This window comes from Schistocerca gregaria, chromosome X, assembly GCF_023897955.1.
Source record: "Schistocerca gregaria isolate iqSchGreg1 chromosome X, iqSchGreg1.2, whole genome shotgun sequence".
In the NCBI taxonomy this organism is placed as follows: Eukaryota; Metazoa; Arthropoda; class Insecta; order Orthoptera; family Acrididae; genus Schistocerca; species Schistocerca gregaria.
In genome coordinates, this window is record NC_064931.1 from 821642687 (window position 1) to 821656344 (window position 13658).

General features: G+C 39.1%; 1 protein-coding gene across 9 annotated transcripts in view; it reads right to left on the reverse strand.

Annotated features, from left to right (window-relative positions):
* LOC126299316 (coiled-coil domain-containing protein 177) overlaps nucleotides 1-13658 on the reverse strand; it is a 265518-nt gene that overhangs the window by 117338 nt on the left and 134522 nt on the right. The window lies entirely within an intron of this gene.

Consider the following 13658-nt stretch of genomic DNA (forward strand, 5'->3'; position numbering starts at 1 on the left):
TACAAAGTTGCAAGTAATATGTTACAGTTTTCTGAAAAGACCAATTCAGCTGCAAGTCCTTTGTTTATAGGCTTGACAGATTTCACAGCATTTTAACTACATCATCAGATGCAATAAAATCAAGTCACGTTCACAATGAAAAAAAGAGAATGAGATGACACAGCATTCATAGTCAGCAAATGTTTGCTAAGTAGTGGGCATCAAAAATAAAATAACATAACATCCCTCTACTTCGTGACAATTTGCTGACTATGAACACTGGGTCATTTCATTATCTATTTCCAACCTAAACAAGACTTAATTTTATAGCACCTGATGATGCAACTAAAATTATGCAAAACTGGTCATGCCCATAAGTGAAGAACTTTACGCTAAAGTGGTCTTATCTTTTCAAAACGATATATCCAGGCTGTGGCGGCCTGACTTCAAAGTCTGTTGCGCACTATAAATAATACTCAGCATTTATAGATGTATAAAATATTCTCTTTGAAAAATACCATTGTAATCAAGTAAATATTGAGGTACTAGCAGCAAATACTCAGCAGCTATATAGTAAAACTGAGGATTCAGCAGCTGTTTTCAAAGTAGCAGCTTCCTCACTAATTTGCATATTAAATTTAGATGGCATCATATATAAGCAATATAGTGATAGTTTATTGTTTATGCAGTATACAGATTAAGTTTCTAGGCCATCTTTGTCTAATGTTAATGTATATTTTGACTCATTCCACATCACTTGTAGGTTCTCCTTCTTGTTGGGACCTATAATGAATGAATGAATCAATCAATCAGTTAATCAACCACAAACAGGAAGATTCTCATATGCCTAAAAAAATCACCCAATATCTGTGTGTTGTGGGTAGATGTTGAATGATCATGGATCACTGCAGGTCCTCAGATATTTTTATCCCTGTGCTATGCAGATGCACCCCTGCATAGTTGGTCACTTCTGTTTCCAGCACAATGTCTGTGCCTGGTAGATGACTGGCCCCTGGCTCACAGGTGCTCCTTTGGAGACAGTTTATGTGCCTCGTCAGTACATTACATTTTTGGATTTGTTGCTGATTGTAAACATTGTGTTCACAGACACCACCAGGGATCACCACCAGTGCTCATAGGCTGCGTGTTCAGCAACAACGGCGGTGCTGCTGTGGGTGACTGTACCCGCGGGTCACGAGGTCAACAGGAGCTGCAGATATTCCTCTGCCACACTATACTTAAGCCATGGTGCAACCTCCAGCAGTCAGTTGCAATCACAGTTCTGCTTCAAGCCACCTGTGTCGGTCACCAAAGGCATCCCATTTGTTGTAGCTTCAGCCAACTCTGCACCATGCTGCATTGCTCTGCTATGCTGCCCATCTGCCACTAGCACTCTTCCTGTAACCCACTGCTATGGTGTAGTTGTGTTACAGTGATTATTGGACTGACACTGCTTTGCCCTTGATTTTGAATTTATCATATCTGTTATTACTGTCTTATGTGGAACTTTACTTTTCTGTGGTGAGGCTGCAATATATGTACATTGTCAAACAATCTGTGGAACCATTAATCATCTGCATGCACTACAAACTAGAGACCCAACTAAAAATATAAAACTTTTCTGTGACAAGTTGTTGTGGCTGCTATGTCTGAATGCTTATTTCTCTGATTCCCAGCAGGACCTGACACCCAGCTCAATGCTATGACCTTCCCTTGTGCTTGTGGCAGTAGACAGGAGTCTCATTTCAGCTGAATCTTTTTTTTCTAATAGGTACTTCCACTGAGCTTCTTCAAAGGTATATAGTGAATTTGAGCAGGCCATAAATTCCTTTCACTCATGCTCCATCTGCTCCAGTGACCTCATGAATGTATACAGCTTCATACTGTGTAGTGCGAATGTTACTGGTAAATGAATCCTAATGGCAAAGCCAGGTAAAACTACAGATCAGCCAAGGCTGGTGCCTGGCTTTGACCCATCAGCATACACTGCCAAAAAACGGAAAGACTTATTTAATATGCTATAAAATAACGATTTAAAAACTGGAATCAGGGTGTTTTGTTTTTAAAAATAATGAGATATAAAATTATTATGGGTATCATCATGACCCAAGGTAGTCTTCTGCACTAACCATAATGTAAAACATTGGTACTTGCCGCATTAATTTCTAAAAGGTAGCTCTTTGCACATATCCCTAAAGAATTTGTTGCTCACTAATAATTCTTTGATTTGATTTTTTATTGGTCCAGTTTTATCATACGGCACAAATTGTACAATTTATATTGGACAGGTCAAAGATAAATTAGAATAATACATAGTATTAGCAAAATAGTAGGCAAATTAAAATAGGTACCTACACTCCTGGAAATGGAAAAAAGAACACATTGACACCGGTGTGTCAGACCCACCATACTTGCTCCGGACACTGCGAGAGGGCTGTACAAGCAATGATCACACGCACGGCACAGCGGACACACCAGGAACCGCGGTGTTGGCAGTCGAATGGCGCTAGCTTCGCAGCATTTGTGCACCGCCGCCGTCAGTGTGAGCCAGTTTGCCGTGGCATACGGAGCTCCATCGCAGTCTTTAACACTGGTAGCATGCCGCGACAGCATGGACGTGAACCGTATGTGCAGTTGACGGACTTTGAGCGAGGGCGTATAGTGGGCATGCGGGAGGCCGGGTGGACGTACCACCGAATTCCTCAACACGTGGGGCGTGAGGTCTCCACAGTACATCGATGTTGTCGCCAGTGGTCGGCGGAAGGTGCACGTGCCCGTCGACCTGGGACCGGACCGCAGCGACCCACGGATGCACGCCAAGACTGTAGGATCCTACGCAGTACCATAGGGGACCGCACCGCCACTTCCCAGCAAATTAGGGACACTGTTGCTCCTGGGGTATCGGCGAGGACCATTCGCAACCGTCTCCATGAAGCTGGGCTACGGTCCCGCACACTGTTAGGCCGTCTTCCGCTCACGCCCCAACATCGTGCAGCCCGCCTCCAGTGGTATCGCAACAGGCGTGAATGGAGGGAAGAATGGAGACGTGTCGTCTTCAGCGATGAGAGTTGCTTCTGCCTTGGTGCCAATGATGGTCGTATGCATGTTTGGCGCCGTGCAGGTGAGCGCCACAATCAGGACTGCATACGACCGAGGCACACAGGGCCAACACCCGGCATCATGGTGTGGGGAGCGATCTCCTACACTGGCCGTACACCTCTGGTGATCGTCGAGGGGACACTGAATAGTGCACGGTACATCCAAACCGTCATCGAACCCATCGTTCTACCATTCCTAGACCGGCAAGGGAACTTGCTGTTCCAACAGGACAATGCCCGTCCGCATGTATCCCGTGCCACCCAACGTGCTCTAGAAGGTGTAAGTCAACTACCCTGGCCAGCGAGATCTCCGGATCTGTCCCCCATTGAGCATGTTTGGGACTGGATGAAGCATCGTCTCATGCGGTCTGCAAGTCCAGCACGAACGCTGGTCCAACTGAGGCGCCAGGTGGAAATGGCATGGCAAGCCGTTCCACAGGACTAGATCCAGCATCTCTACGATCGTCTCCATGGGAGAATAGCAGCCTGCATTGCTGCGAAAGGTGGATATACACTGTACTAGTGCCGACATTGTGCATGCTCTGTTGCCTGTGTCTATGTGTGTGTGGTTCTGTCAGTGTGATCATGTGATGTATCTGACCCCAGGAATGTGTCAATAAAGTTCCCCTTCCTGGGACAATGAATTCACGGTGTTCTTATTTCAATTTCCTGGAGTGTATTACAATTCATTTTGTTACATATTCAGAAATTCTATGGCAGAATAGAAACAATGCTTTATTAGAAACACCTTTAGTTTAGCTTTAAATATTGGATGAGTAGCATGTTTTATTTCCTCTTGTATCTTAAAATGTCACTCCAATGGCAGAAGGGATTGGTGTGATAAGGACTGAGAACTTTGGTGTACTGAAAATTTCACAGGCCTTTCTTCCCAGACTATTCAGACACGATCACTGTCCAATTTTCTGATGGATTTGGAGCCTTTGTCTTTTCCCTTTGACTTTATGTTAAACATTTTCCTTTTGCGAGTAAGGTTAGCGACGCTCTTTGCTCAAAACTTGTTTTCTTCTTTGGTACTTTTTTTTCATTACTGTGTCAACATTCTCCATATCTTTTATTGTGGGCCTTTCAGCAAGTGCATTTTCAGGCACAAGTATACATACTGGACTCTGGAATCTGAGTGGAAAGAGCAGTTTTGTTAATTGTATTTTTACTGTCAATCTGACACAAACATGACTGGTTGTAACACTTTGTAAGCTTTCTATGCAATACATTTTGTCACCTTCATCTCTTGGATAAATTGTCAAAAGAAAGACTGCTGCATTACAGTTCCTCCCGATATGTTAAATACATACTTTGCCCATCCTATCTCAGAAACTAACTTTGAGGATGATGCGAGCAAGACAGATGCACTAATGCTGCCATTACATAATAAAGTAACTAACAGTTTTAGATGGAATCATGTAACTTGTAGAAAAGTCAGTGAAACAATAGTCAAGCTCAGTAATTCCCAAACAGAACATCACTATGGCTTTTCTAATTTTGTTAATAAACACATCAGAAATATAAAATAATAACTTTAACAAAAAATAAACAAAATGTGTGAATGGTGCTCTCTATCTAGAACACCTAAACTATCCATAATCAAGCTTTTCTATAAGACAGTTACTGACCAACTTCTCTTGTCACAATAATTTCTAAAGCAACAGAGGAACCAATATTTTGAATATAATAATCTAATCTCTTCTGAATAGTATGATTATAGGTATACCCTCTCTACTGTGAAAGTAGTTGACAGCACTACAACAGAAGTATATGACTGCTTTGAAAATAAGTCAACAACCTGTGCAGTGCTACAGGATCTAAGGAAAGCCTTTGACACAGTGTACTTATAAGAAAGCTATAAGTGCAACAGAACAGGGAAGAATGCCCTCCTCCATTACAGACATACCTATTTATTTATTTTATCTGATGCCCATTTTATCACATTCATTATACAGGACTTGTCAAAATCAGTCAGAGAAACAGTTAGAGTGAGTAAATAATTATACATTAGATTCTTTGATTGTTAAAAAAGAGGTGCTGCTAGGCCTCTATTCTTGGACCCTTTCTATATATATAATTTGCCTTCCATATTGTCCTGTGAGTCAGTACTGTATGCAGACAACAACATCCTAATTGCTCAGAATACCATCCTACATGAGCTAAAAGGGAATGTAGCAGTACCAACAGATAGGTGTACTTCCTGTTTTCAGACTAAAGCATTACACACAAATAAAGGCAAAACAGGTAACACTTTATTTCACTTAAGTACCCCCGAGCAGGAAATTAAATCAGTGAAACTTCTTGGCTTTCATACTGACCAAAGTCTTAGCACGTATATACAAACTGATAAATTGTGCAGTGGACTCTCAAGTGTGGTTTGTCTACAACATAAGTAGAGAGACAGTCACCGCCCCAGGATTAACACCATGAGAATAAGGCACACACTACTTCATGAGAATGAATATTAGGACAGCCACTAACTTGAATGTTTATAGCTGCCTAGTATATACAAAAGAAAATCTGAATAACTTTGACTTCACAGTGTTAATACATCACCATAATGTAAAAAATGGAAATTTAATTGACAAGCTATATGCCTGACTAGTAAATATCCTTAACAGTCATAAATATCCTGGTCTCACATGTTTTCACAAACTATCTAAAAATGACCACTAGTGTCTTTGAATAAATTCAAAAACATAACAAAATGGGTAAAAAGTAAATCACGGTATACAGTGAAGGAATCTACAGAATGTACAGTAGATGACATGGAGTTCTAACTCTGGAGAATACAAAATTATAAACTGCAATATTTAAAGAAATGATTAATGTGATATGTTGGTTCATTTTGGTGTACTATGCTAAATTTGCAAAAAAATGTCAGCTTGCATAACAATGTGCATTATTAAAGTAGTAACTGAGGTAAATGCCTTGTCATAATGTAAATATAATTAAATTAGGCAAGGAGCCATGTTAGAATACGGTAATTTTATAACTGTAAATGTATATAAACTTTATAAGATGACACTGTCTGCATAAAAGTATGTTTAAATGTGAATAAATATTCGGTCCTAATCTGTTTTGTTCAAGAAATACAGGGAATCCACAACCCCCTGGATCACCATGATTTTGGAAATTCATGCAGTACGGCTATAAAGAGCATGTAAGCCCTGGTTCTTGGATGACCTATCCACTTCTTGGCTCTTCTTTAGACATCATAGTGGTGTGGCCAAAACAGTGTAATTTACAGTAGCACATGGGATTTGGAATATATGACCACATTTTAAGACAAAGGAAGCCTGCACTGACATACTGATACTGCAACACAAAAAAAAGGTGGGCAGCTCGCCATTCCATATTTTCATTACATTTCACACCTCTATAACACCCATTCCTTCTACAATTCTACAGTTCTATTGACTTAAGGACAACATATATTAATTCAGCTCTTTGAAATTTCAATCAGAATTCTACTTCCTGCTTGACATTTCAATTATAAAAGTCTAATTACAGAGCCTTTTAATTAATTTAGGGTCTCTTGTCACTACTCCTGATGCTGCTAATGAGCAGTGTTCAGCTCAGGAGTCACAGGTATGCCAAATCCAAACTCCCTGAGGTGCTTGGCATTTAGTGACACCCAGGATCCATATATAGCTTATGAAATGCTACGAACAAAATTACTATTATGCCTTGTAGTAAAAGAATCTTACTTGCAAGACATTAAATTGAACTAGAAAGTCATTATATTAAAGATGACTAAAAATTTTATAGACATTATATAGTCATCATCTACACTGAATAAAACTTATCAACTCAGGGTGAAGAAAGAATTGAAATCATGGATTTATGCCAATAACTTGACTCTAAGTGCTAAGGATACAATCACAGACAACTGCAGAAAATGATCATGTTTCATTCAGGTAAACGGTATTTTCTTTTATGTGCTACTGACTGTGGCAATACATACAAACCTTCCAATACAAACACTCATCCAAATCTTTAACCCCATTTAAGACTCACCTACAACTATTTACTAAAATGGTCCTAAGATGAACAAAGAAAAAACGGCCCCTGAACAACTTGCCTACCTTAATTTGATATTATATGAAGAGCCATTGTGGTAAATTTTCTTTTTTTTTTAATTCATGAGAATAAGGATTAAAGCTGAAATTTTAAAATGACAATTATTGTTATATTGGTCATTCAGATTTATGGTATGAAATCATCATACTTCAAAACCAAAAAATTTGTCCAGTCAACAAAAGAAAATTGGGTAAAAAATTCGTGTAGTCGCAAATTTTTGCACAGTAGTAATTGGGAATGAAATGACCAACATACCAAAAACGGCAGCTTCTACCGAAAATGTTTGCCACTACAAAATTAAACTGCATTAAATTTCCTACCAAAAAATGCACATTCATTTTTTTCTGCAACTAATAGCTTCCACACTGCAGGGGATGGAAAAATCACAGATTATTGAAAATAGTTTTTAATGGTATGAAAGTGATGTTTATTGTTAAATAAAGTGGGTTAAAAACTAGTATAAAATTTCTTTACCATGCCTAAGTGCAGGATAAACATACTAAGGGATAAATTGTGGTCTTGGGGTGTAACAAGGTGAAAAGAAGGGGGCGGAGGTTAGAAGTGTGAATGAAGATAGGTGAATTGTGGTCATGCACTTGTCTCTTTAATAGGTCTGCAGACTATAAAGCAGTCGATTCCCCATTCTCTCAACTCCACTACATCACAAAAAGTAACTACAAGGTTTAAGGTATGGAGACCCTTCCATAGTTTGCCTTACTGGTGATGCAGTGTGCAGACATGCCTAGGGGTATTCATTTTCGACAAGCGCATTAACAGTACATGGAATATGGATACGAATTACTAATAATACTAATACAAGAAATACATATCAACATGATCTACATAAATTTCAACTGCTCTATGCTGTTAGAGGCAAAATTGATTTGTAGTCATCCTGTACAGCAACTGCAGTGTTGTTCTGGAAAAGGCTACTTCACCCATCTGCATGTACTACTACATAGATACTCCATAATCCACTGCACGTTGAGTGGCAGCAGGATCCCCATACCACCACTAGTCACTTCCTCTCCTGTTAAACTTGCAGGTAGGGAAAGGAGAAAATGACTGTCTGTATGCCTCTGTATGAGCCCTAATTTTTTATCTCTTGTCCACATGGTCCTTATGCACAATGTACATTGGCTGCAGTAGAATTATTCTGTAGACAACTTCAAGTGCCAGTTCCCTAAATTTTCTCAAAAGCATGCTTCGGAAAGAAATATGCCTATCCTCCAAGGATTCCCATATGAGTTCCTAAAGCATGTCCGTAGCACTTGTGTGCTGTTCAAACCTACCAGTAACAGATTTAGTAGCCTGCCTCTGAATTGCTTTGACATCTTTCTTCAATCTGACCTAGTGTGGATCCCAAACACATGAGCAGTACTCAAGAATAAGTCGTACTAGCACCCTACATGTTGTCTCCTTGACAAATGAACCGTGCTTTCCTATAATTCTCCCAATAAACTGCACGTGACCATTTGCCTTCCCTATCATAATCCTCACATGCTTGTTCCACTTCACACTGCTTTGCAACATTGTGGCCAGATATTTAAATGACATGACTGCACAACACTATTAATGCTATATCTGAACTTGACAGGTTTTTTTCTGCTACTCATCCACATTAACTTACATTTTTCTATATTTAGAGCCAACTGTCATTCATCACAGGAACTAGAAATTTTTTCTAAGTCGTCTTGTATCCTCCTATAGTTGCTCAACTCCGACACCTTACCATTCACCACAGCATCATCAGCAAACAAATACAGATTGCTGTCCACCCTATCTGCCAAATCATTTATGTATACAGAAAATAATAGCAGTTTTATCACACTTTCCTGGGGCATTACTGATCATACCCTTATCTCTGATGAATACTTGCCGTTGATGACAACAGACTGGGTTCTATAGCTTAAGCAGTCTTTGAGCCACTCACATATCTGTGAACCTATTGCATATGTTCGTGCCTTCTTTAACAGCCTGCAATGGGGCAGCGTGTCAAACACTTTCCGGAAATCTGAGCAAGCACAATAAGAGAACCCTTCTTCAATAAAGCACCTTTCCTTCTCTTCCACAATCTGTTAATTCACAATTTTATACCAGCATCGTCCACCCAACCCTTTTCATGTATATGAACAACAACATCTGGTGGTGTTTCAGAAGGTTTTGGCATTATTTTGTGCTTGAAAATGTGCACTGGATTAAGTTTAGTACCATCAGCACAAAATAAAAGGACAACAGTGTGGCACATTTTTTCATGTCCACTTGTTTTTATAGTTACAGTTTTAGCACCTCTAATGGCAACAGTTCTGTTACTCGCCATATCAAATGTCAGAGGAGTTTGTCCATATTCGCTATTTGGCTTAGTTCCACACTGATTTTGTTTCAATGTTGAATAATAAAATGATAAAAAGATAATATTTACTCTCATGGCATTTTTCAGTTTGGGTTCACATGCTAAGTCTATGATGTTTCATAAACCAGTAGCTCCAGCCAACTTCACTCTTAAAAGGAGGAGGAGGAGGAGGAGGAAGAGGAGGAGGAGGAGGAGATTAGTGTTTAACATCCCATCGACAATGAGGTCATTAGGGATGGAGCACAAGCTTGGATTAGGGAAGGATGGAGAAGGAAACCAGCCATGTCCTTTCAAAGGAACCATTCTGGCATTTGCCTGAAGCAATTTAGAGAAATCACAAAAAACTTAAATCAGGATGGCTGGACACAGGTTTGAACTGTTGTCCTCCCGAATGCAAGTCCAGTGTGCAAATCACTGTGCCATCTCGCTTGGCCCACCCTTAAAGTCTGCTATGGAGTGATAGCTTACAAGCATGTATTGGAATCATTTTTGTATTAATTCCAATGCCGTTTTGATGGTGTCCTTGAATCCATTTCAATATGTCATCTTCTAGTTTTGACCATTTTGCAATCAGTCTCTATTTGCACATTTAGTCTTTCTCATTTTTTTCGGTTCTTTACTAGCCCACCAATCACGAATGCTTTTCTTTCTGTTGGTGGAGGGCCAAAATGCTGCTCAGATGCTCTGTTTCCATGTTCTTCCGTATATGCTATGACTTTCAATTTACAGCCCATAACATATGAATACCTTTTACTTTTTTCCATTACAAAACTAGCTACAAACAAAGGTAGTGAACTGTTACTGATAGCACAAATCACTTTCAATTCAGCTTTACTGGCACTGCTGACTGCAATGACACATCATAGGCTAGACAGTGTTCTGGATTTGGGATGGTGGGGCAGGAGGGAGGCAGGGTTAACAAGCTTGTGAATGCCCGCAACTCATGATTGTTGCAACAGTGTACTGCTGCTGACAGTTGAATTCAGTGTTGCCAGATAGAGATAGGCTTCCTATGGCATTAAATATATAGCCATTTTTAAAACTGGCAGGAATTTTAAATCAAACACTGGACATTTTTATATTAATTTTGAGTATAAGATACACCTGAATTTTGGAGGCAATTTTTTGAAGAAAAAAAGTGTGTCTTATAGTCCGTAAAGTACAGTACGTTAAAGACGCCTCCAACTAGCATTGCATGATCTGGGTATTTACGTGCTACTGACTGTAGGTTTTTTTCCAATGACTATAGAACTACCGCAGCAGAATCAGATGGGGCCACCACAATTACTGCTCCTTTTCAGTTTACAGATTATACATTCCCAGCATTTCCAGTCCAGTTCTCTCCTATGAGTAGACTTCATGGGGTTTGTGTTAAAACAGTCAAGTTATTTTCAGTTTATTAAGTGAGTATTTATTTGCAGTTATTAAATGAACTATTATGTAAAAAAGTTCTACAGTTGGAGCTATCAACTGTCTGCCATGCCAAAGAGCCTGTCCTATGTGTAACATACTGATGAAATGTATTTGACAATGTTTATTTCATTGTCTCCGCTATCAATGGTTGGAATACTTTTTCCATCATGAAGGGTACTGAATGTATCACCTCAGCCTCACTCTCCTAACATCTGAAGAGGTCCAGAGACTTCAGTTGGCTCCCTCTGTAATAAGACGAGGTCATCTAGGTATTACATAACTTCAAATATTTCAACATAAGTCAAGCAATGCATCACAGCAGATTACTGTTCTAAATTTGAACATTATCAGTCCCATTCTATCACAAATATTGACAGACGTCTTGCAAGACATACTGTGGATATGTGGAAAGTGGCTCCACTCAGTACACTCTACAAGTGCCAAGTTGAAGAGATTTATACAGTATATCAATAACACAATTAATTGTGAGACAAGTGTAGTAACTTTGTGATCATTAATTAATTGACCACCAAGTGGCCACAACACAGTTACAGAGCTTTATTAACATACTGTCAGTAACAGACAGCAGCAAGATGTCACATTTACCAATACAGTCCCTTTCCCATCAAAACTACATAGGTGGCTGATAACATCACACTTACAGGTTAAACATTTCTCAGCCACTGTTTTACAAGAATGTATTTCACATAAAAGCTCACACAACAACTACAAATAAGTACTCACTTAATAAACTGAAAATAACTTGACTAAATAAACAAGAGCTCAAGGAAGTTATTTTATCTACTTACATTGAGAACTGTTTGACAGGAAATGCTGGAAAGGTACAGTCTGTCTGTAAACTGAAAAGTGAGCAGTACTTGTGATGGAGGAAGTTGCCTTTTCTGGAAGAATGCTGCCACTGCTATACAGGATGACTAAGGATCAATTTCCCCTTTAGCAGTGTAGAACAGCGAGTAGAGATTTACATAGATTCTATCTTTACACATGTCTTGTACTAGTATTATAAACAATTCATATCTGTGGTCCATGTTGTGTTAATGCACTTTGTGGAAAACAAACTATCCCAGACATGTCTGCACACTGTTTCACCAGTCATTCATAGGGCAAGCTGAGCAAGGGTCAGTATAACTTCGTTTCTTTTTGTAATGTAGTGAACAAGATCCAGCAACCTTTCTTCCTTCATGCTTTTAACCTCACCCCCACACCCCCATTCACCTTGTTACACCAACAGAACACAATTTATCTCTTAATACAGTTACCCTGCACTTGGATGTGGTACAGACCTTTAAATATTGCTTCTTAAATAACTTCATTAAACAATAACATAAATTTTATACCATTAAAACACTATTTTTTAATAATCTGCACTTTTTCCATCCCCTGCAACATAGAAACTATTAGTTGTAGTGAAAAAAATGAATGGTACCTTTTTTGTAGGAAATTTAGTGCAGTTTAATTTTGTACTGGGAAATATTTTTGCTAGAAGCCATTGTTTTTTAGATCTCCATGAAAAACATAAGACAGTGGCTGTTAAACACCACCCATCCCTACACACATACACCACCAGCCAGGATTTTTAGTATGTTGTTCATGAGACTCCCAATAACTCTGTCCAAAAGTCTGTAACTAAATGAACATTTTTGCCAAGTCAACCTTTTTTTGGGCTTGTTGACTGAGTTAAATGCATGCTAATGCTTGTGAAAACTGCATGGCCATGAAGGATTTATAAAGATATTAACCTGTATATGATATATAATCATACAAATAAATGCTTAATGCGCAGAAAAATTTCTCAAAGGAAGATTTTCCAGATGACTTCTGTCCAAATCCTGATTTCAACTGTATGGGGTACTGGATGAGCACCACACACAGACTAATGAATCCTAGGTGTGACCAACTGGCATTGAGTCAAGTGAATGGGGAAGCCAGGGAAAAAGCTGTAGTATGTGGTTCTGAGGAGAAGCTGTATTGAATGGTTCATCCAGCATGCGGATAAGCCTTGTCCTATTGTATGCAGCTCCAGGAAGGTGCTGAAGGAAGTGTGTCACGTATGATTCTTCAACTTCCCTTATGTAGCAGTCCTTGTTGAGAAAACCTACAATTCAGAGTAACAGAGTTCATACTTGGACAATCATATCAGACTTTCATCAGAATGACATCAGTCTCTGCAGTCAGGGAAACAATGTTCACCTATTGCGAAGGTTGATTTGTATAAATGAAATGCAAGTGCTTATATTTATAGGTCAACAGTAGCTAGATGCATACTTTAATAAGAGTATAATGCTGAAAGGAACACAGATATGGATGATATGCTTGCAAACTGTCAGGTAATGACTCACGTACATCGATGGTCAAACATTATGTGGCTGAGGGTCTGTTGTTCCATCCTGATGGCACGTTTTGTAGTCCACTATCATATTTTAAACTCATATGTTTCTCTTCAGCCCAAATACTACATGCAAATGTACACCCATGCTCCCTCCCCCAACACACCATTGTGATAGTGTTGCTACTTTCATGATATATCAAACAATAAATCAATACAGTCAACTGTATTCAAACTTCATAACTTCAATATATAGCACCCTAGGGACTGATGAGACATAGTAATCACTCACAGATCATCACTTGAACAGACAATAATTGACGACTGCCGTTTACAGTCATTTGAAGTGATCATTTAGAAGGCACTATGTACCCCATACAAA